At 38.9% G+C, this 21589-nt stretch overlaps 1 long non-coding RNA gene across 1 annotated transcript; it reads right to left on the bottom strand.

The window, feature by feature from the left end:
• Positions 1-263: 263 nt before the first annotated feature.
• Positions 264-4039, bottom strand: LOC118350787 (uncharacterized). Its single transcript, XR_004805288.2, has 3 exons — positions 3705-4039; positions 1987-2055; positions 264-1367 (listed from the first exon to the last, which is right to left on the bottom strand). It is a non-coding gene; the product is annotated as an uncharacterized LOC118350787 (long non-coding RNA).
• Positions 4040-21589: the final 17550 nt, after the last annotated feature.

Here is a 21589-nt window from a genome sequence, read left to right as displayed (position 1 = left end):
CACACACACACACACACACACACATACACACACCTTTTGATTTTATACTCCCCTTCCCCAGCAAGGAAACACATATATAAGTCATACACATATCCCTTTGGATAATGTCTCCTCTTGCTCATACCCTACCCCACACCCCTGTAACTAAACATACACATACAGATGTACTCACAAATGCCAAGTTTCACCATGTTCAAGAGTCATATCAACATTTATTTTTTAATTTTTTTAAAGATTTTATTTATTTACTCATGAGAGACACAGAGAGAGAGGCAGAGACACAGGCAGAGGGAGAAGCAGGATCCATGCAGGGAGCCAGATGTGGGACTCGATCTCAGGTCTCCAGGATCACACCCTGGGCTGAAGGCGGTGCTAAACCGCTGAGCCACCCGGGCTGCCCTCATATCAACTCTTAGGCCTTAAATATGCCTGGTAAATTCTTTGGACTTTACCCTGGGGACTGAGATTGCTGCTTGAGCAGGAGAAGAGGAAGGACTTTCAGAGTAGGGAGAAGGTAGGGCAGTACAATAAGATTGTAAATTGGAGACTTTCCTATTGATAAAGCCAAAGGCTTTTTATTTTATAGCCCCAATGAGGGCACCTATCTTCAAATATCTCCCTAATTTAAACATCACAACACGTTAGAAAATTCCCCCCAATGAGCTTAATTTGGACATCCTTAAGGATGCCCTTCTTTCACCTCCAGGAAAAGACCATATGGAGTACAGGAAAGAAAATTGAGTCCTGGAGACAGAGACCTAGGTTTGAAACCCAGATCTGCCCCATAAACTTTCTGTTTATGAGGTATCAGGTTCCCCATGTATAAAAAGATAATACTTAGTTCTGTGGTGACAATTAAGTGAGGTGTAACAACATATGTAAAGTACTCATAACAGTCACTGAGACATAGTTGGCTCTCAATGAATCGCAGGTTAAATGCTGTATTATACCTTAAACATATGTTACACAAAGTCAAGTTGTCTAAGGGGTAGATGTGGGGTGTTTTTGCAAAGAAATGGTATTTCAGCTGAATTCTTCATTGCAACATTAACAAAATTGGGAGGAGAAAAACAAAATTTGTATTCTTGATAAAAATTAGGCAAGTATTCAGGAATTTTTTACATGACACTTTGATTTCCAAATAGCTATATTCTTGCTTTGCAGGGAAAAGTTCAACTTAATGGCCCATATTTCCCAGCAAAGGTGACAAATGGGAACCAAGAATCTGGAGATGTGAGCTTTTTTCTAAAAAGGTAGTGACCTGTAGTCAGGTTGAGGATGGCAAGAGTATTCACAAGGCAAACTTGAGATACAGCCAGTGTGACTGTAGCCTTAGAATGCATTGTCCTCAATAGTTTTTATGTTGTCTGTAGAAAAATAAGAAAAAGATGTCTCAAAGATCAATTGATAACTTGAATGGCTCACACATCAGACTATCAGGCAGTTAGGTCTCTGTGACAGGGTGAGATATAAATTGGACTTGGAGTCAAATGTTTGGGAAACTTATAGAAGGTTTAGTTTCCCCACCTATAAAATGAGGTCAATATTCATACTCAGCTAATATCTTATCATAAGGATTAAATGAGATATTGAATGTCAGGTGCTTAGAAAAAGGCTTAGAACAACGGTAATTATTATTATTTTACAACCTCATGAATTTATTGTAAAGTAAAATAAATACACTGTAAAATATTATTTTTAGCTTTATAAAGCACATTTAATATCAGCTAGATATATTTTGAGTAGAGGGAGGGGTTCTTAACTCAAATGTTCACTTTCAGCCAAAGTGGACTTCTATAACATATTTTATTTTAATTAATTTATTTTTTGCATCTAAAAAATCAGAACGTGGGGCATGCTCCTTCAACTTTCTACTCCTCTCCTGTTAAATCACCCAGCTCTACTGGGCTTCGTTAAAGAGAACACTCCCACCCAGCCTCCACAAAATGTCAAAATGAAACATAATTTTACCCAGAAACTGCTTACCAGTGATATTTGCAAAACATTTGTGCTCATCTGTCAGACTTCTTAGTCAAACATGGCCATCCTACAGAGCTATAATAAAACATGAAATAAACCTTTCCATAAAACATTTAATAAAGCTGTAAAAGTTAAATAGCTCATAATAAGCAACCATATAAAAGCATGTAGCCCAGTTCTTGATCATTAACTTTCATTAGTGCTTGGAGGAAAACCCAGGCCATTCTTCTAAACTGCCCAGCTTACAGTGTGGAATTGAATCAAGGGTATTGTTCCTGGTATTCTCTCCACTTTGAAGCTAAAGGGATTACACAGCTGTCTCATTGAATTGAGTCTAAGATGATCAGATTCTTCTCACTGAGGTAAAATTAATTTGTAAAGAGACTTACTGAATTTTTGGAATCCTGCACTAGGTGCAAGAAGAAAATGGAATTTTTTTGCTTATTTCTCTAAGTGTGATGTTAAGCAATAAGTGGATGTTGTTTTTGGCTCCTCAGCATTCAGTTCTCTTTCCTAACAGAGCCATATTTCCTTTCAGAGAGATTCCATTATATGGATCGTTGAGTTATCCCAAAAAACATGCTCTGTCTTTCCCCAGACAAAGATGAAGCATGTGATGGAGCTATGCTAATCAGACCTTGTCTCCCAGGACTGCAGTGAATCTGCTCAGAATGATAACACAGAAGGGAGGGAGGAAATAAACAGTTGGTGCTCACTGGTTGTCTCCCTCCATAGTTGCATCCTGATGGGTTTGTTCAATAGTTCCTGTTCTCCACCATCTAGTCTTGCTGATTTCTCTGCTCATCAGAGATCAATCTTCTAGCCCTCTCTTTGATTTTGAAGTACCCAATAAACTCCTTTTCTGCTCAAGTTTTCTAGAGTTGTTTGCCATTGCTTATGCTAAAGGATCTTGATTGCTATAGTGTCAAGTAATAACTATCATTGATTCCTATTTATTTTCAAAAACAGAAACACATGGTGCAGGGGAAACCACAAAAAGAAAGAATTACGCAATGATAATTTGTCTACCTCACTGTTCTCCTCATCCAAAAACAAAACAAAAAACAAAACAAAAAACAACCTAAGGTTTGTCTATTACAAATTATTTCTAAAAGAAATTAAATCAAATGGCTGCCAAACCTGCAGAAAATACAAAAGGAACACATAAAACTCATATCAAAAAATTCAACAGAGGAGGTATAGACCAGAAATTTCTATTCCAACACAAAATGATTTTAAATCCCCTAATAGCTGAGGACTTCATGTAAATATTTGCCTAATGGCCTGAAAGGCACTGAGAAGAAATGAAATCCCTGTGAGTTGAAACCTTATAGATTACAGTTGGTGGCTCCAAATTGTTTGAGGTTAAGAGGATTTATGATTTATAAAAGACTAGTATTGTTAGCCCTTGCATAAAACAGCTCCATCTCACAGGCTCATTTTTACCAGAAGCAGCTCTCTGGAGCCAAAATGATACACAAAATGGAACACTAGCTTCTATACTTTGTTCAAATCCCTTCGTCTTTCAGGCCAAGTTAATTTAAGTAAAAAAACTCAAAAACCTGGGAAGTGAGTTGGTATTTAATACAGTTCCATCAGATCTTTTCTTTCTCCTGAAATCTTACTCACTGAAGAAATCTTAATTAAGGAGAAGGCAGGGAAGTGGTCGAAATGCATAGGTGATGTATTAACTATCTGACAGACCATTTGCACACTGATCTCACCTGAGATCCAGGGTAGAGCATAAGGCTGTATGTAACTAGGCTCAAGGACAGCCTGAACCCATCACCACCGAATAACGGCTGCTGTCTTTTTAAAACTCCCGGAGGTTCACACTGTAGATTTCCTTCCAGTTTCCAGTGGTATGAGAGACACCGCCAGTATAAATCTTGTTGTCACAAAAGAACAAGTTATAGTATATATTCAACCACACACACACAAAAACTTTCAAATAACATTAAGTTAAACCCACAAAACCAAGGAGAGTCAGAAGCAAAGCTGAAACTCTGTCCTTAAGTCACCCCCATTGTGTTTAGATCTTGAAGAATACCAAACTCATCCTGAGTATCACCAGGGCTGCATCTATACAATATTAAGACAATAAGTCAAATTGGTTTAAGAAGAAGAAGAAGAAGAAGAAGAAGAAGAAGAAGAAGAAGAAGAAGCAGCAGCAGCAAAGCAAAGGAAAAGAAAAATAAGCGGGGGAGAGAAAAATCTTACAGTTCAAGTCTGGTTGACAAAGGGAATACAGATCAGTCTCCTTTTGTGAATTTTCATCTCAGTGTGTGGACCTAAACACCATGTCCACCCCCAGACAGATCAAATGCTGAAAGAAAAGGGAGATGAAGCTTAGTACCATTTGGAGGTTTCATCCATAGAATCCTAGGTTCTAAGCAAAGGTTTTTGTAAAACAAGTGGTACTATTATTTGGCTTAAAAACGTATATCTTCTCTTAATACATTTATTAATCAAACCAAATCAAATAACTTGACTTAAATAGTCAGGAGGCCTGGTTATCCCTGGGAATCCATTCTGAAGACCTACAAGCATTAACAAATCTGAGACAGAAATGCTGGTTGTGAGGCAGAAAAGCCTGGTGGTTATGGGCCTGAGTCTGAAGTCAGAGAGACCTGAGTTTCAAGCTCATCTAGTAGTCGCTTGACAGCTGTGTAACTTGAGGCAGGAAGCTCACCTCTGAGTGGTGGATATTTTGAATATTAAATAAATAAAGTGACGCCTTATAGGGTTGCCTGGAGCACAGCCTACATCTGTGAGCGTCAAACATTTCCAAAGAGAAAAAACAAGACAAGGCCTCTTTAAGATCAAGATTGGAGGATGTTGAAGGTTTCTAGATGCAGAAGGAATTTGCTTTCATTACATGGAAAGTGACTTTCACATAGGGAAAAGGCTGCAAAAGTGAATCATTCATTCCACAAATACGCCGACTATGTGGCATCAGGGAATCCAAAGATGAACAAGATAGAAATGGTCCCTGCCCTCCAGAAAATAACAGTCTAGAGGGTGTGTACCCACAGAAATGGGCATTTACAGCAAGGGTCCCCATCTCACACAATGCCCACGTGCCCCCAACAACTCCACCAGAAACCACACCAGACCCCTCCTTGGCTCACACACCACTTCCTGCCAATCCAGGCAGAGGACTTGGAATCTCTGACTTGGGTCTTCCTGGCCCATAAGAGTTTCAAAAGATGAGCAAACAGCTTCTAGCTAACGACTGAACCTTAGAACTTGACCTGTCCTAGGCTACTGTTAGAAACTGAGTTATGTGTCAAAATTGGTATGTGGAAGTCCTAACCCCCAATTCTTTATGCTGTGTATTTAAAGGTAGGAGCCTTTACAGGAGTGACTAAGTTAAAATGAGGCCATTTTAGGGTAGGCCCTAATCCAATCCAACTGGTATACTTATAAGAGAATATCTGGACATCCAAAAAGAGATGGCAAGGATGCACATCCACAAAACATCATGTGAGGACACAGTGAGAGGACTGCTACCTTCAAGCCATGGAGATAGGCCTCAGGAGAAACTAAACATGCCAAAGTCTTGATCTTTGACTTCTAGTCTCCGGAACCATAGGAAAATAAATTTCTGTTGTTTGAGCTACCCAGTCTGTGCTATTTTGTTATGGCAGCCCCAGAAAACTAATATAGTTGCTCTCCTAGGTGGCTGCAGGAGAGAATAGGAGACTTTGTGCCCAAGAGTGGACAGAAGTATATTGAGTGAATGACAAAGGGTGTGGACTCTACTTTTACATTTTTTAATTTTTTTTTATTTAAAATCAATTTAGTTAACATATGGTGTATTAATAGTTTCAGGGGTAGAATTTAGTGTTTCATCAGTTGTTTATAACACCCAGTGCTCATTCCATCACATGCCCTCCTTCATATGCATCACCCAGTTACCCCATCCCTCCCCACTGTTCCAGCAACCCTCAGTTTATTCTCTATCATTAAGAGTCTCTTATGGTTTGCCTCCCTCTCTGTTTTATCTTATTTTTCCTTCCCTTTCCCTATGTTCATCTGTTTTATTTCTTAAATTCCACATGAGAGTGAAATCATATGGTATTTGTCTTTGACTTATTTGCTTAGCATAATACCCCCTAGTTTTATATGCTATATATATATAATATTATACATATATATACACAAATAGTTATATACACATAATGTAATATTACTCAGCCGTCAAAAAATGAAAACTTGCCATTTTGATGTTACTTTTAAAAGAATGTGATACATAGTGAAATGGGTAATCTCTCTAGAAAGATTTTCTTGATAAAGGTATGGCAAACATCACTTTTACCCACCAAGCACCTACTCACACATAATTACCAACAATAGGTTCAATGGGCCATTTTCCCAATCAAGTGAGCCTAGCCAGGAGACTGCAACAGAATAATGTTAGGCACATAATAATAATGGCCTGTATGTTATTGAGCGTATACCACATACAGCTACTGCCCTAAGCACTTTACATGTATTAACAAATTTAATCTTCACCATGAGCTATGCATTAGTTCCCTGTGCCTGCTTTACCAAATTACCACAAACTGGGTGGCTTAGAGCAACAGAAATGTATTCTCTCCCACTTCTCACGTCAATAGACTGTACTAAAGACTGGAAGTCCAAAATTAAGGAATTGGCAGAGTGATACTCCCTCTTAAATCTGTAGGATAGAGTCTTTATGTGCCTCTTCTTCGAGCTTCTGGTGAGGGGTGGTAGGCTTGGCATTGGTGGCTTGCAGGTGCATCATTCCAACCTTATCCCCATCATGACACGGTGTCCCCTGTGTGTTTGTTTTCTTATAAGAATACCACTCATTAGATTAAGGCCCACTCGATTCCAGGATCGTCTCATCTTAATGTGACCTGCAAAGACCGTATTTCCAAATAATGTTACAGTGGTGAAGTTACAGGTAAATGTGAATTTGGAGGGATGCTTTCAAGCCAGCAGAGGTAGGAACAGTTATTGTGACATCAGTTTTTGAGATTAAAAGACCTGAGCACAGGGATGAAATAATTTCCCAGGTTTGTCCAGATAATCAATGGCAGAGCCCAGATGAAGCTCCAAAGCCCATGTCAACAGCTTTGCTATGCTGCCTCTCAAAAAGTATTTCCTAAATGAATTAATAAAATGGTCACAGATGGCTGAATGCCAGCATGCTTGATCATGTTGCCCTAGTTTCCCTCCTTAGCATCCCTCTCTGAGACCACTGCACCAGCCTCACAAGTAATGTCCCTCATGAGTAATATCCCTGTTTCTACCTTCTCCTTTCTCAAGTCCACCCTCCATGTGACCTACAGAGTTGAGTTTTCACAACACAGATCTGATTATTGACATTGAAAAGATCTTATTTACAGTTCTTAAAAATTGAAATTTGTAACTTAGCACAGCAGCCAATGCTCTTCACACATCAGACGAAAAGCTCTACATGCACAGGGATCGCATCCATTTTTGCTCACCCCTGCATCCTTAACAATACACACAGGTCCCTAGTACTGAGCAGGCCCTCAAAAGTCATTGTTAAGTGAATGGAAAGATGAATGAATGAACAAATGCTCTGAACCAACCTACATTTCTAGCCTCAATCCTGCTGCTTTACCGAAAACCACTCCCCACAACTTAGACCTTCTCACCACCCATTTGTCTTTCTAGTGTTGTAGAAATACTTAGTAGCTCATATCATGAACAGAACTGATGTACCCATGTGCTTTTATTTACACTGTTCCTTGTGCCAGCTGTATCCTAATCACCCTCAGGGCCCAGCTCAAACCTCCCCCTCCCTTTAGGTACATCTAGACCACACACATACATACATCCCACACACACAAAGCACTTCAACTCACGAGGGTACCATCGAACTTTGCAATATCACCAACACTGCATTTGGTTTGCTCTACGACATCTAGTTGTAAAAGTTTTCTTCCTGTCTCCACTCTTGAGAGGTCCTTGGGGGCAGGGTGTTTGTCTTCTCCATTTTATATAATGAGTGTCTAGCATGGTGCTTATCAGAGTGGACACTCGATAAATGTTTGCTGGATAAATGACTGAATAAATAGTCTACTGTCAATGTGTGCATAAACACAGTTTTAATAAATTTATTTTTTATTGGTGTTCAATTTGCCAACATATAGAATAATACCCAGTGCTCATCCCGTCAAGTGCCCATCACCCAGTAACCCCCCAGCCCCCACTCACCTCCCCATCCACCACCCCTAGTTCATTTCCCAGAGTTAGGAGTCTTTCATGTTCTGTCTTCCTTTCTGATATTTCCCACTCATTTTTCTCCTTTCCCCTTTATTCCCTTTCACTATTTTTTATATTCCTCAAATGAATGAGACCATAAAATGTTTGTCCTTCTCCGATTGACTTATTTCACTCAGCATCCATCCATGTTGAAGCAAATGGTGGGTATTTGTCGTTTCTAATGGCTGAGTAATATTCCATTGTATACATAGACCACAGCTTCTTTATCCATTCATCTTTTGATGGACACCGAGGCTCACAGCTTTTAATTCTATTTTTACTAAGGTTTGACTGTGTACATACAGAATCCCAAATTATGAGGAAACTTCTTGGCTCTCAAAACTACCCAAGCACAGAGTCACACAGCTAAGGGAAGACTGAAGCTGAAATTTGTGATTCAAAAACAGATTTCCTAGGGGCAAACTTATGAATATGCACTGGACACCCCTGCCACTCCCTGGATTCCTATTTGCCTATGTGATGGGTGAATGAGATGGAGAGATGAGGAAACTGACAATGTGATTCCAGCACCAAGGACTGCTTTTACATTATTGACATAGCTTTATAGCCTTGTTGTTTTTAATCAATTACATGTGGATTCCACTTCTGTTCATTAATAAGCCTATTTGGTCCTTTCTTATTTAATGTAATTATGGGGATGGTGTGGTATGGAGGTTGAGATCATGGAATAGAAATCAGAGAAACCAAACAGGTTCTAGTGTTCCCCCCCCCCCCATCTTTAATATGTATATGAACATGTAGGGGCCCCCGGGTGGCTCAGTCAGTTAAGTGTCCGCCTTCAGCTCAGGTCATGATGTCGGGGTCCTGGGATCGAGCCCTGCATCAGTCTCCCCACTCAATGGGGAGTCTGCCTGTCCCTCTCCCTCTGCCTCTGTCCCTCCCCCTACTCATGTTCTCTCTCTCTCAAATAAATGAATAAATAATCTTTAAAAATATGTATATGAGCACGGAGACATGTACATATGCATGTGTCTTGGCCACCCATCCTCCTCTTTTCACCAAGTCCTTTCATTTCCCTGATCTCCTTCACAGCAAGACTCTCTCAACTTATTTACATATATTTATATGGGCACTCCACTTCCTCAGTACACATTCTTTCCAGAACCACAATTAGGCTGCTGTCCCTTCACCCTGAGGCCACTCATATCAAGTTCAACACTGTCCTTTGGTCACTAACATGTCCTTATATTACTTGACTTTTCAGCAATAATCTCTACATAAGGACCACCTCCTTATTTGAAATATTTATCTTCTCTGTTGCCTGTTGTTAACTACACTTTCTCCTAGTTTCATCCCCTCCCTGTCACCTCCCAGGCTGTCCACCTGACCTTGAAATCCTGGTGCACCTTAGAACTCTAGCTTGCCTTTCTTTGTCTTTCTGTTTGTCTCTCTGCCATTGGGTCCTGTCCGGTGGTCTTAATGCCATATGTACACTCACAACCCTGCCCATCCTGGGCTTTGTCTCTGGCATCTCCCTCCTCTAACAGTCCCCTTTCCAGGAAGAGAGTGTAGAAGAGAAGTAAGCATGGGTCTCATACAGTCAGAGTACCTGGCTTGGAATCCTTACTTGGCATTTACTTGTTTCAGGACTTTGGAAATTTAAGGACTTGTTTCCTCATCTATGAAATAGGAATAATGCCTCATTGGTATTCTTTTAAAGATTAAATGAGTTGATGCATTTAAGGAATATATAACAGTTCCAAGAACATGGTAGACACTCAATAAATTACAGCAATTACTATCACCAGTAGTAGCAATAGGAGTGTCTTCTCCTAGATGTTAAAGACTCATCTCAGAGTTAATGTTCCTAAAATAGAACTCTAGATTCTCCTTTAAAAACTCATTTCTACTTATGTCCCTATTATAATACTTTATCTTATTTTCTTTATAAAACTTACTACTATCTGAAATCTCCTTATGTGTATCTTTACTGTTTACTGTCTGCCCCAACTGTCTGTCTTGTTCACTGCTGTGATTCCATCACCTCAAACAGTGACTTGTATTAATACATGGTAGGTTCTCAATACATAGCTGCTAGATGAATGGATTGGTGAATGATTGACAAACAATTTGACTTGGGCTTGGTACCTACACCTAACATTTACTAGCTATGGGACATTAAGAAAACATTCAACTCTTATGAGATTAGTTTGCTCACCTGTTAACTATTTAAGAGAGTTATTATGAGGGTTAATTGCACTTAACATGTTTAGCACAGTGTGCAGCTCAGAGTAATTCTTTTTCATTATGTAGTAATTAAAAAAATGAAAATAATCATTTGTAGGAACCATAGAATGGTCATTAAAAGTGGTTGGAATCTTTCAAAGAACCAACTCCTGGTTCTGTTGATCTGTTCCACAGTTCTTCTGGTCTCGATTTCGTTGAGTTCTGCTCGAATCTTTATTAACTCCCTTCTTCTCTTGGGTGTAGGATCTATTTGCTGTTTTTTCTCTAGCTCCTTTATGTGTAAGGTTAGCTTTTGTATTTGAGTTCTTTCCAGTTTTTGAATGGATGCTTGTATTGCGATGTATTTCCCCCTTAGGACTGCTTTTGCTGCATCCCAAAGATTTTGAACGGTTGTATCTTCATTCTCATTAGTTTCCATGAATCTTTTTAATTCTTCCTTAATTTCCTGGTTGACCCTTTTATCTTTTAGCAGGATGGTCTTTAACCTCCATGTGTTTGAGGTCCTTCCAAACTTCTTGTTGTGATTTAGTTCTAATTTCAAGGCATTATGGTCCGAGAATATGCAGGGGACAATCCCAATCTTTTGGTATCGGTTCAGACCCGATTTGTGACCCAATATGTGGTCTATTCTGGAGAAAGTTCCATGTGCGCTTGAGAAGAATGTGTATTCAGTTGAGTTTGGATGTAAAGTTCTGTAGATATCTGTGAAATCCATCTGGTCCAGTGTATCATTTAAAGCTCTCGTTTCTTTGGAGATGTTGTGCTTAGAAGACCTATCGAGTATGGAATCTAAGGAATGTGAAGCAAGATATTGCCAGAAAATAAAAAGTGTGTAGTATACAGAATCATAGACTTTTAGAACTAGAAGGAATCTTTAAGAAGAAACCTTTTTATGCATTTCATGAATATACAGATGTGCAAACTGATGTCTGAATAACTAGGTTATTTGTCCAAGATCACAAACCTAGAAATAGAACTAAATTCAGGTCCCCTTAATTCCAAGTCCATTAAACATGATACAGTGTCTTACCTTTTCCCAATTATTTTGGTTTGACAATTAATCTACATGAACATACCTCATAGATGAGCTTCAGATGAGCTTCAGGTTGAATTGCTTTTCATGTAAGAATAAATTATTACTATTTGAAAAGTATTTCCATTGCTGGCAAGATGTGAAAAGACATACAGATGTGAACGTATACATGCACAATATTTCTCTCTCTCTCATTTCTCCATTCATTCTTTGGTCTCCTACTATATGTTCAATTCTGTACTTGATGTGGAAGAAAACAAGTGGAAGGCACAATCCCAACTTTCAAGGAGTTTTATGCACAATTATTCATGCTGGTTACTCAACAAATTCAGTGGGCTACCCAACCAATAAATGTTGAGACTTTGCTCTCTGCCAGATACTTCGTTAGGTTCCAGAAATGCAATGAGGGGTTAGAGTGAGCCTAGGCTACTGTAACAAAGAGAACCAAAATAATTCAGTGGTTTGAAAAAGACTGAAGTGAATTTCTTTCTCATATAACAGTTTGAGGTAAGGTACAGGTTGATGGGTAGTTCTACTCCATTTGGTCATTTGGAGACTCAGGTGCCTTCCCTTGTCTCTGCCATTCTCTGAGGCTTTGCCTTGTGTCCCCTGTACAGTGGACACTGGGTCACAATTGATTCCAGCTAACAAGAACAGAAAGGGAAAATAAAAATGCCCATATTCTATTCGTAGAAACTTAATCATGTGGTCACAACAACTACAAAAGAAGCTGGGCAATGTAGGTGTTGAATCATAGTCGTGTGCCTGGCTATAGTGCTATCATTGTGCAGAACAGGAGGAAAGATTTGCAAAGACAGCTAGCTATCCTGGCCTTCCAGTATCCCCACCTGGAGACAGAAAATAATCAAATCATCACAAACTATGATAAACATCATGAAGGAAACATATGAGAGCATAGAATGGGGAGACTAACCTGGTCAAGTCCAGAGCATTCAGGAAGCACCAATAGCCTATGGCGAGGGGAGGGGTTTAATATTCTGGAGCCAGTCAGAACATTCAGATTTCAATCTTAGCTCTAGAACTTTCTAGCTGCGTAATCTTGAATGAGTTTTTTTTTTTTTTTACCTCTTGTGCTTTAGTTTCCTCATTTGTAAAATAAGATTGAGTGATAATTATTTATTTAATAATATAACAAATTATCATACCTTATTATATTATTATAATATCATGATTTTATTATTATTATTGTATGCTATAATTATCATTACCATTATTATTATTATATAGTAAGTTTCTTTGGTATGAAGATCAATTGATCTTGTAAGTGCTAAACTACAGACATGTACTAAGTGCTAAACTACAGACATGTAAGTGCTAAACTACAGACATGTACTAAGTACAGCTATTGCTCCCCACTGGTTTGGGGGAACATACATTAGGAGGTCAGGAATTTAGCAAGTGGTAATCTAGATGAGTTACCTAGTGTTAAGTACTTAGCATTTTCTGGCAAAAGCACAGGCATGTCTTATGCTAAATAATCCAAGAGTTTCTGTTTTTATATTTTAGTCTGTTAAAACACCCCACCCTGACTAAATGTGCCCTATATGTTGAGTGAGGAGAACTGTTTAATTAGTAAATCTCTGAGCTGTTGCCACCTGAGTAGGTACAAATAATGTTATCCGTACAATAGAGATTTGTTTGACAAGTATCAAGGAGCTGTAGATAAGAATCTCTATCCATACACTCAGGTGAAGATTCCTATTCCTTTGTGCCTATTGCCTTGTGTTTAGAAATAAACTAATTTTAGTTCTAAGTCCCCATCACACTGTGCAGTTAGGACATTCAACCACGGTCACTTTTTCTTTTTTTTCTTAAAGAATTAATTTATTTATTCATGAGAGACACACAGAAAGAGAAAGAGAGGCAGAGACACAGGCAGAGGGAGAAGCAGGCTCCATGCAGAGTCCGATGTGGGACTCGATCCGGAGACTCCAGGATCACGCCCTGGGCCAAAGACAGGTGCTAAACCGCTAAGGCCACCCAGAGATCCCCCAACCACGGTCATTTTGGGGTCTCCTCTCACATCTGGCACTAGATAAGCCCTGGGGTCTTAAGTAGCATCCTGAAACAGAGAAGCCCTTTTATTTATCAATCACGGTAGAGACCAATCCACTTTGTAATTTGTGTTTTTTCTATTCAGATGGTTCCCTCAGGCCATGAGATTATGATGTGCCTCTGGGGAATTCAGTGTTTACTCTTGGCCTCCGCTGCCACTACTCCCTCCGGGACCCAGTCACCTCCTTGAAGCACTGCCAGGGAGGGATGGTGAGGAGAAGGATGTTGTCCTCTGCTCACAGAAACCACAAACATCTGACCCTTTCTACTGTCTGAAAATTATTATTTTTTTTTTTTAGTGTGGGAGAATCTCACTCTTCATGGTTCCCCCAGGGCCATTCTTTATCTCCTCAAACTCTCTAGACTACAGCTTTAGAAAATTTCCTCAATGGCATGGAATTTTGAAAACGAAAGCCAAAAAAGGCAATTGTTTACATTCTTTGTTCTCTGCCATAAAACTCCCTGAGAAAGGGAAGCAAGATTCCTCAGTCTGCTTAATTGGGGGACAGCAAAAGAGAAAACTCAGGAAGAAAGATGTATAGAAAATCATCTCGCTACCTTAATACCTGTGTTTCTTCTGTCTAACTGAGGGAACATTTTCATCAGAAACTCTTCCAAAATTGTCTCACTCAGAGCTTAACCTTTTTTTTTTTGCCCTGAGACATCAGAACAAAGTGCACAACTCTAGCGGCAGCAGGCTGAATACCTCAAGAGATGGGGAGATGCTTAAGTGCAAAGTGTGTATGTGTGTGTATTTTAGTTTGTGCTCATTTATTTCCATTAGCAGTTGAATTTGTTATCAATGATTAAAATTCTGGAGTTTTCACATTTATTTAAGATGTCTGGGATTTCATTTGGAGGACAAAAACAGGACTCTCAAAATAGTGAACCTGTATTGCCAAATGGCAACCCTGAGACTGAGTTGTGGCACCTCCTTTAGAAGGAACACATGCCCTCTGGTTTCCCACAGAACCCAATATTTCTAACTCCCTAAAATCTAGATGTGGTGCCAGATGCCAGGTATCATCATAATTGTGATATCATTTTCTAACTGTAGAATTAAAAAGGAAATAACTATTTTATGGGCTCCCGATCCATGTAGAGAAATTAAAGATAGACAGGAGGGCATCTTTGCTTTAGGAAAAGTGGGAATGAAGATATTTCCTCGTGCAAATGAAAAATATTCCTACTTGTTTAATATGCACATGAAGTGTGTCTGGGCCTAAGGGTACAACTTAGGAATAGGTTGCCAAATAAGATATAAAATAAAATTTGAATCTCATATGAATAATGGAATTTTTTTCCTTAGTGTAAGTATGTCTTAAATATTGCATGAGATAGACTTGAAAAATTCATGGCTTTTCTAAAACTTCAATGTAACTGGGAATCCTGGGTTTATTTATTAAATCCAACAATCCTATTTATGAGGACATTAGAAAACAAAAATGTCTCCTCATTCCCCTTGCCTGTCTCATTCACTTTCTGCAGTGGTGTGTAGGGGAAGGAGAAAAAAAGGACCTAGAAGGAAAGGAGCTGTCAAAGAACATTTGGCAGAGTGCTGGAGAAAAAAAACCTCTTTAAATGTAGACAGTACAGACACTATTTCAAATCTAGATATGGACTTTGAACAAGTGCAGATGAAGAGAATGAGGCTTCTCTTTCCAATAGAGACCATGGATTAGAGGGAATGAGCCTTGTATGTAAACATCAGAGACCGTAAGAACACCAAGTCCCCAGACAGGACAGCAGAAAATGGGAAATTAAAGGAAAAACACATCTGGACCAGATCAGAACAGAGACAATTCCTTGGCCACACTTAGCCAAGAGATTTTAGCAAATTCTTCGTGAGGAGCAATTAAAAAATTGATAGTCTCCATGGTCACATATGATTAAGTTTATATTAATTGTTATGTAAACTAGATGTGGTCTCCACTTCAAAGAACATGTTAATTCATACTCAATCCAACCTGAGTTAAAAAATTACTTTATAGGGACTTTTTTAGATAGATTTCTAGGTTGGATGTATCTGAATTCTACCTGAGTACTCTAGCCAAGACTTGAGTTTCTAGATGATTAATACTTGGAAAATGATTTTCCTGACAGAGGCTGAATAAGAAATTGATTCCTGGGGGGCCTGGGTAACTCGGTTAATCATCCAATTTTTGGTTTCAGCTTAGATCATGATCTCAGGGTTGTGGAATCAGATCCCATGTCAGGCTCTGCACTCAGCACGGAATCTGCTTGACATTCTTTTCCTCTTCCTCTACCTCTCTCTCTCTCTCAAACAAAATAATTTTTTTTTTAAAAGGAAATTTATTCCTGTCTTGAAGTGTGGAATGAGAATTTGGAGATAATAATGAGAGCACCCCTGCCATCCTGTGACCTATCATTGAGAGGGTAGAGAAAGACATGTGAATAAATTGTTCCATAGAATGTGTTGTTTGTGATAGAGGTAGGTGAGGATGCTACAGGGGAGGGAATTCTGTTGGTTTGAGACATTCTTGGAAGGCTTTCTTTAAGAGGTAATAACTGAGTGGAATTTTCAAGAATAAGTTGAAGGTGAGGTGAGAAAAGTGCATTCAAGCAGGAGCAAACCCAGAGGCTAGGAGGGCCCTCATGTTGCCAAAAAAGTAATTGATTAACTGGCAAGTGCCTGGGGCGGGGCGGGTGGGGGGGGGTTGGAGAAGTGAGAGATAAGGCTGGAGAAACAGGTAAGAGCAGATCACTAAAGCCTTGTGTGACCATGCTCAGGAGCTCAAGCTTTCTTTTATAATCACTACCAAGTTCCCGAAGCATTTTAAGTAGGAGTGACAAGTTCTAATGTGAGCTTTAAGTCACCTGTAAGGGAAGGGCAACCACAACAACTGCAGTGAAACCACTTACAAGATTATTGCAAAAGTCAAAGTGAAGGTTGAACAGGGTTTAAACTACAGCAGCAAGAAAGAAATAGAAGGAATGAACATATTTAATACATAACATGGAGATAAAACTAATAGGATGTAGCAACTGATTGAACAGGAGAATATGAGGAGTCTTGGATAAGATAAAAAAGCCAAGGATGACTTCCAGCTTGGATGACTGGGTGATGCCAACCAAAATAGGGAATACCAGGGAGGAAAGAAGATGAATTTGGCCTTGAATATGCCAAGTTTTTAGATGCCTGTGGAATATCCAGATGGAGATAATACAGGAAGTGGTGCTGTTTTTAAGACCTTCAAAGTCCCAGGCACTCTTATTTCTGGAAGCCCCATCCCACATCATAACAAACATATTAAAATTTACCCACATCCTGCATTAAATTTAACTTTTGCAATAAAAAATTTGAGAGGGTTTTTATAATTTTTATAATTTTGATTTTTGAAATTATTTGCAATACATTTAATTTTTGTTATGATTTTTTCAATTGTTTACAAATTGAACATTGTAAAAAATAAGTTTACTTTTGTAGTGAAATTAACAAAATGTTATGCTTTCAAAAACATTTATTAATTCAACTTTCTCAGGGTTGTCTTAATATTTTTGGAGTTTATTATTCATTTATTTAGGTTTCACAGGTCTTAGTAGGCCTGGAGTCTGTAAGACTCCAGCATGAAGCCCATCACACCTGATATAAAACTACCCAGTGAGAAGACAATTGAACATATTAGTCTGATGCTCAAGAAAGATATAGTTTTATGAAAAAAATTATATGTACATTCTAAGAGTGAATTTAATTGTCTCAAGAAAACATATAAGTTGATAAAAGAACTGGACAAAAGAAAAGAAGATCACCAACATCTAAGAAAAGGTAAGAGGAACAAGGATTTCACAATGGAGATGTCTAAAATGGTAAGAAAGTTCAGAAGAGAATGAGAGCAGAGAACCAAGGTGCAAAAAATATTAGAGACCTCAGTTGATCATTGAAGTGGTGACAAAGGAAGTGGAGTGACCCATCCAATAAAACAGAGACCGAAAGTGTTTAGAGACTGGGTTATTGATCTTAGCTAATGTTATTGATCTTAGCTAAGGGAAGCTACCAGATCTTAGAGAAAACATCTGCAAGACTGAAAGTGAAAAAAACTATAGAGGTTGGGAAGGTTAAGAAATGAAAGGCAGACGAGAATGTAGAAGTAATAATCATGGAAATTGAGACAAAATAGGACAAAGAAAGATAGGCCAATAGTTGGAGTGAGACATTGCCCAAATGAGATAGTGTTTGTTTAAATTAGGAAGTTTTTAAGCACTCTTCTGAGCCCAGAAGAACTGTTCAAGACAGGTGGAGGTATTAGAAAGGATGAATTGGTGGAACAATGGCCTGGAAGAACAAGCAGAGTGGAGCAAGAGGGATGTCTCACCTCCTGGTGACGCATATAGACCTGCTCATTGTTTGGACTTCAGTATATATTCGTTTGTACCATTATTTCTCTATTTCTGAATGTGTCCTGTCTCCCAACAGGACCATGCAGCCCAGAATGCTGGGCTATCTCTTAACCCAACCCTTTGCTTCTTTTCTACTACATTTGGAGCAAAGAACTGGATTAAGGGACAGCTCTTTTCTGGGCTGCATGGTAAAAGGACATTAGAGATCATGTACAAAGTTCTCTTTCAGTTTTTTTTTTTTTTAAGAAGAAATTTCAAAGAATATATGTTTATGTTTTCTAAGAACATAATAGTGGAAAAGATTCTCCTGGTTCCAGGGGAAAGAGTCTTTCCAGTAATTCACATAATTAGGAGAGGAAGACGAGAGGAGAAAGAAGTAGACGGTCTATAACCTAAGAGAAACTGAATTCCTCTTTCTAATCAGTTACATATCAATCATCTGTAATTTTATCCAAACCCTGCTTGGCTCAATTTATTACATTCATCCATTCAACAAAAATGTGTGTGGGCTTGGCACCAAGGCTGAGGTTCCTATGCAAAGTGACAGATTCTGAATCATTATTCAATGTATAGCACTGCTCTCTCTTTCTTGCCCTGAAATACTTCTTTCCAATGTCGACGGGTGCCCCACTGCTCAACAGTTCTAGGATTTGATGAACAATTCTCTGTTGACCCTTTCTCAAGCTTTCCCTCCCCACCACAGAACAGATACAAATACAGTTCACTTTGAAAACTCTGGGGTTGGCTCTGGAATGGAAGTGGGTTTGGATTGGTTGTGTGGCGTGAGTTGCAGAAGATGAGAAATGAGCATACTGACGTGATCTCCTATTAGTCAAAAAAATTCTAAGAAACTGTTCCCAAAGAGAGGCGGTAAGAGGATTTTTTCTCCTCTATTAGACTTATATAACTCGTAAAATAACAGGCTGCCATTTTAGAATAGTTGGTGTTGGCATGCTGTTGTGAAAATTACATGAAACTATTCTTTTTAGAAAATATTACTTCAGGTTTTAGGTTAAAGCTTGATGCCAAACACAGATGAGTAGTTGGTCTACACAATTATCGCCTTTTTCTTAGAAGTAAGGGCAAAACCTCAAAACATGCCACAGCAGAAAAGCTATTTCTGTCACTGGCTAACAATTGAAGGACATCTATAAAGTTTTGGAAATTAATATCCCCCAGGAAAATCTACTTGACAAAAGTCACAAGGAAGTTATTAACTAGAGTTAAGTCACTGACAAGAGATATTATTGATGATCTCATCAAAATTTCAAGTGCATTTAACTATCACATTATGAGCGTTATTATTGACGATTCAGAGAATATTAAAATATCCTACAGTAGTTACTTGGCTAGAGATCAAATGAAAAAAGATGAAAAGCTTAAGTTCTAGGTAATTCCATAATTCTTTAGGCTTCGCAAAATTAAAAAGTTAGAGTCATTAGCCTTTCTGTCTCCCTCTCCCCCAAATCTACTGATTGCTAATACAGTTGGTTCCTTTTAATTGTTAATTGTTCTCTGTTTCTCTTCCAAATGCTGACACAGGCAGGATGAAAGTCAGAAAAATCCTCCAAGCTTTGGTTTTCCAAAAGCAGCTCAGGAAGCTTAGTTTATTTTCAAATTGGAAGAGACACTTTCAAGTACACTGGGTCTTTAATTGCCATCCCTCAAAGACATTTTCCACAAGGGAAACAAGCATTCTCCTTCCCACTCAGTTCTCCTTCCCTGAGATCTTGACCAAACTTTCAAGTTGACACCAGGTTAAACTCCATGCTTGCCTTTATTAATGTCCTCCACAAATGCTAGAGCTTGACCAAGCACTGATGTAGGGTAATAACGTAGATAGAGAAAAATATAAATTCTTTAAACCCCCTTTTCAAAAATATTTTGTATGGTTTTGCTAAATCATAAGTTTATCTAGTTACCTAAGACAATCTTCTCCTCACTTCAGAGCTCCTAGTTCAGGAAACATTTAATGAGTTTTTATTACTTATGTAGCTCTATGCCAGGACCTGGAGAGACAAAGGTAAATGTGAGATGGTTCCTAGCATTCAAGAAGATCCAGAAATAAAAGCAGGCCATTCGATGCTATATCCATGTATGATATATACACATGGTATTCCAGGAAGTCTGGGGGGTGGAGAAGAGTAGAATACTAACCTAGCGTGGAAGAAATGAAGGAGAGTCCAAGGAAAGGAACTTGAAGGGGATAACATGAACCCTATGATGAATCTGGAAGAATGAGAAGGAATTAGCAAGAAAGGAAATGGGGGCAGCTGGATGGCTTAGTTGGTTGACTGTCTGCCTTCAGTTCAAGTCATATCTCGGGTCCTGGGATTGAGCCCCAGGTTAGGTTTCCTGCTCAGAGTGCAGCCTGCTTCTTCCTGTCCCTCAGCCACTCCCCCCAACTCATGCTTTCTCTCTTGCTCTCTCTCTCTCTCAAATAAACAAAACAAACAAAGAAATGTTTGATAAAAAAGAAGATGAAGGAAGGAAGCTTGCACTCAGTGTCTACAAAGGCTGGGTTCTTTACACATAGTTTTCCATGAAATTCATTCAACAACCATTGGAAACAGTACTGTGTTCTCCTATATGTAGATAAGGGCAACTGAGGTTCAAAGAGAGTATATAACCTGCAAATGGTCAATTTGGGATTCTAACCTCACCCTCATAACCACTATAGTCTTCCTCTCTGATGTTAAGCCTCTGTTCTTGCTCCCTATGTCCACCATTCTGTTTTCTGAAGAACTTTTAGACAATTCCTATACAAACACAGACTTGGCAATTCACCTGCTATAGTTTGCCTCTCCCAGTGTTCTGTAAGTCAGTGTGGATGGCCACAGAACATCAAGTGTTCTTGAGACCAAAGTCCCCTACAGGTTCAGGGACCTTTCTCTTCCATGATGTATGGCATTCAACTTATGGACCACATCCTTTGGTACTTTATTAAACCATGCCTTCCTTGCTGATTGGTCCATTCATTTGTAAAAATATAAATGATAATCCCTACCACCCCCTGCCACCTCGCAGCAGGCCAGAGGATTCTTTCAGGGGAAGGACCAGCCTTGATAGCAAAATGTCTTAAGGGGACAATCTTAGGATAGGAAAATCTCTGTGGGGCAAACATGTCAGCTGGTGCTAGAGCTTCAAAGAAAAGAGCTTCACGAATCAGCTAAGACCAAAAAAAAAAAAAAATCAGTTATTCCTGAGACAGTGGAGGGGAAGCAGACAGAAAGGTGAAGAGTATAGGTGAGAGAGGCAAGAGAAACATATGGTGTGATGGGATTTTTCTGTGACCCTCAACTTCCCAGCTAAATCTCTTGTCACACCAAATGCTCATTGAGATTAGGGGACTTCTAGTGAAAGCAGAATGCAGAAGCCTAAGCAGAAGGGGTCCCAAAAGAAGAGCTATAGTTTCCAAACAGACAGCCAAGAAGAGGTAAAATGTGTTTGATTTCTAAAGGCGTGCATTTTGATCCATCACAGTATTTTCTTGTTGTTGATGTTCTTAATCAGAATGAATTTGATAACATTGTAAAATTCAGCAAATTTCACTATTAAAAATCCAGACTTTCAGCTTTTCATGAAAAAAACAGTGAATGATGTGGTAACTCTGGACCTACAGTCTCACAGGAAATTGATGGAGGTTGGATTTCTCTGTTATATGAGGCA

This window comes from Canis lupus, chromosome 15 (assembly GCF_003254725.2).
Source record: "Canis lupus dingo isolate Sandy chromosome 15, ASM325472v2, whole genome shotgun sequence".
NCBI classification, from domain to species: Eukaryota; Metazoa; Chordata; class Mammalia; order Carnivora; family Canidae; genus Canis; species Canis lupus.
The sequence above is the reverse complement of the archived record's forward strand: the minus strand, read 5'-3'. Positions and strand labels throughout refer to the sequence as shown.